The following is a 3,994-nucleotide window of genomic DNA, read 5'->3' as shown; positions in this document are numbered from 1 at the left end:
TTAAAAAAAAAAAAAAAAAAAAAAAGGCCTTAGAAAGCCAAATCTTTCAATCCTTGTCATACTCTAGGAGCCCAGTTCATAAACATTTTCTCCTCTCTTTTTAATATGCAAGCAACCCCTACTCTCTGCCAAAGAAGAGAGGCTGTTACCAAGCCCCAAAGGAGAAGCTGTTACCAAGTGGAGCCCTCGGATAGTAAATTTGGCTTGAAGGCCCATACCAGGCTTCAGAGGCATACTACAGATTAAGCCAACACTGTGGATGGACCACTAAAGGTGTGCACTGCCAGACAGCAATTACTTGGTGAAATGCTCTTGTGTAGTCAGAAAGCACGAGGTTGACACAATTCATTATGCTCTGGCAGTTGTTTCTCCTTACACCATCTCCCAACAAGTCTCCCAGTACATTCTTCAGGTAAACAGGTCTCCCTAGTTTTTACTAAATCTAATGGATACTTTCGTTGCTGGCATTTACCTTGCTAGTCTTTGGAAACTGACAAAACTGACGAATGTGTCTTTCAGACACACATCTCAATACTGCCAATGCCACTTTTTGTTTATGGTCATCTTGCTTGTTAAAGTTCTTCTCTTTCAGTTTCCTCTGCCTATTCTTCCTCTGCTAACCCTTCAAATCAGTGCTTTTAACTTTTTCACTGAAATAGCACTAATAACAAATTTACTAAACATGTACTTCCCCACTGACCATTTTTATTAAGTGCATAAATAAGCTGGAAGCCATGAAGATGGGGTAAATTTGCATGAAGTGTCCTTTTAAAATGGTTCCAAAATTGGCACTGTTCTTCCTGTGTTATAAGTTGGTTCCAAGTTTAACTGCTTAACATTTTCTCTCCAAGTTTTCAAGAAAAAGTACCAATCATGCCACAAACATTTAGAATGCCTTCTCTAAGCATCTGGGTAGCCCTAGTCCTTATGAAATTTTACAGTCTAACCTGGGAGCCAGAAAGACATGTAAACAAGCAAGACAATTTCAGGTGCCATGTGTCCATAATGAAAGAATGAATAAAAGTAGAGTAAGTGGGGAGTTATGTTAATTGAAACAGAGAAGAGATAGCTTCCATGACATGTAAAGTATTTCTCTTACGGCTTCACATCCTTGGAGATTATTCCATTAAATTCTGGTTTTTTTCTAAGTTCTTAATCCTCTGTCCTCTTCAGTTTATTCCGTAATTTCCCCAGGTATTTCACCTAGATCCAACAAACACACACATGCACACACACACACACACATATACACACAAACATTATTTACACATGATGAGCTTGATCTGACATACATTAATTATGGCCCCAATACAATTTCAGAATGCATATTCAAGTATATGTGGAATGTTAACAAAATTAGGCCATATTTTGGCCATAGAGCAAGTCTGAACAACAAAATTTGAAAATAACAAAGTAGAGAAAAACTTTATCTGTACTATTCCTCCGAGGCCTGGGTATTAGCCTTCAAGCCCAACTTACTGTGTTCTCTGACCACCTAAGTCAGTGGTGGCGAACCTATGGTATGTATGCCACAGTGGGCTGTTTGTACTGAAAGCTCTAAAAAGTTCTGGAAATAAAAATTAAAAAGTCTAAATAAAAAAGTCTAAAAATAAAAAAGTCTAAAAAGTCTGGAAATAAAATATATCATAATAGAAATCATAGGATATTTTGATTTAAATATTTCACATCAAAACTTGTGGAACATAACTAAAATCCTAGAGAGAAAACAAAGCCTGAGATTCAGCCAACCTAATAACCTATGTACACCAGGAAATTAGGAAGGGGGATTAGGAAAAAAAAAAAAAGGAATGAATCCAAAATGGAGCAAAAATAAGACCAGCAATTAAAGCAGAAAAAATAGGCTCAAGAACAAAAGATGATTCTTTGAAGACTAGTAAAATGCACTACTGATTAAACTACTTGAGAGAGAATAAACCAGGAATAAAACAGCACTACATGTATAAGATGTAGGACATTAAACCACTTAATTCTAATAAATTCAGATGAAATGGGCTGTCTTCCGTGGGTCTCAAGTATTCCTGCATGTCTTGCTGGGCAAGATCCTGACTACTGCACATCACCCATTTCTCAGGCTCATGCTTATAGTAAGCAATTCCCTCCAGGACAAGAAAACTAGACTAGCTTATTGCCTACTATAAAAGCAGTCGATTCTTCAGCCTCACTACTGCTCAGCTGTGACACAAAACCACTACATGCACAGTGTGTACCTGGGCCCCTTCACATCACCGTGGTGAGACATAGGCAAGACAAACCAATGGAAATGTGCTGATGACGCTGTTTATGTGTAAGTAGAATATTCCTTAACAGACAAGCTGAAGAAGAATATTCTGAAGTCAATCTGTGAGGCCACCATTGGTACCATACCAAAATCAGAAGGACATTACAATAAAAACAAGACTATAGACATCCCTTATGTGTGCATCCCTGATGCAGAATTCCCAACAAAATTTCAACAATTGAATTCCAACAATATACTAAAAGATATGGTATGCCAAGCCTATAAATGTAATTTATCACATAACTAAAACAGAAAAACTGTATGATTGACTTAATAGGTATGGAAATGCATTTGACAAAATCCAACATCTATTTCTGATTAAAAAAAAAAACTCCTAGCAAACAATAGAAGGAAGCTTCCTCAAGTGTCTATCAGCAAATGAAGAGATAAAGAAATTGTGGTACATTGTAACAATAGAATATTATTCAGCCATAAAGAGAATAAAATCCTACCATTTGTGACAACATGGGTGAACTTGGAGTACATTATGCTGAATGAAATAAATCAGGCATAAAAAGACAGATACTGCACGAACTCACTTACATATTTAATCTAATAACCTCAGAATCAGAATTCAAAAGGTGGTTGCTAAGGGCTGATGTGAGGAGAGATGGTAAGATGTTGGTCAATGAGCAAGTTTCTGGAGACCCAGTTTACAGGATGGGTGGTGATGGATGTTTTAACCCGACAGTGGTAATCATGTAATGTATATGCATAGAAACTCATGTTGTACACCTCGAATGCATTCAGTCTTAGTCAATTAAATATTTTTAAAATTGAAATTTAAAAAGTATCATTCATAACATCAAAAATATTAAATACTGAGGAATTACGTGAAAGACCTACACACTGCAAAACTATTGTTGAATGAAAATAAAGGCCTAAAAAAATGGAGATATAATTTGTTCATGGAATTGAAGACTTGATACTGCTAAGATGTCAAGTACTCACCAAAAGATCTATAGTCAATGCAATCTCAACCAAAATTCTAGAGGGCTTTTTTTGAGATAGGGTCTTACGATGTAGTTCAGGCTGGCCTTGAGCTCATGGGGATCCCTCCTCAGCCTCCCAGGTGCTGAGGTTATGGTGTGCACCTCCACGCCCATCAGCACCCAGACAGTCTTTCATAAAGGTGCAAACAGAGGGTAAAAAGTGAGGCAGTGGTGCTTCTTCTTCGTCATATTCTCATGTGTCTTAATGAAACACCATACAAACACTTTTGTAATAAAATGTACTTTATGCTGTGTATTTATGAGGCGCTATTAGAAAGACTAAAATCCTAACAGAAACAAGTCTGTTTACTGAAAGATTTTTTATTTTAAAAGAAATTGATCAGTGCAATCCTGTGGAACCAATGTTTGTTACAGAAATTTTCTTTGCAAAAGTAAATGGAAAAACCCCTTTAAATTATTTATATATTAATTTAATTTTTGAAAACAAAAGTCACACGGTCTGCTTTGTCCTATTTAACTATAAATGCTATACATTTACAAACTGAAATCAAAGAAATGGACGCTATATAGATTTAAATGAAATCCTTCAAAGAATAAAACTGCTTCTTGATCTACTGTATTTTCAAAGTTATCATCAAGCCCAAATGAAAGTTGTAAACCAAAAATCCGTGTTTCTTTATAGAAAAAATATTAGATTAGCAAAGCAACATCTTAAAATGTATCTTCACCCAGTTGAAATTTT

The sequence above is a fragment of the Heterocephalus glaber genome, unplaced genomic scaffold (assembly GCF_053883595.1).
Source record: "Heterocephalus glaber isolate CG9 unplaced genomic scaffold, H.glaber_assembly_v1.0 deba00001606, whole genome shotgun sequence".
Taxonomy (NCBI): domain Eukaryota; kingdom Metazoa; phylum Chordata; class Mammalia; order Rodentia; family Bathyergidae; genus Heterocephalus; species Heterocephalus glaber.
This window is presented reverse-complemented; position numbering follows the sequence as displayed.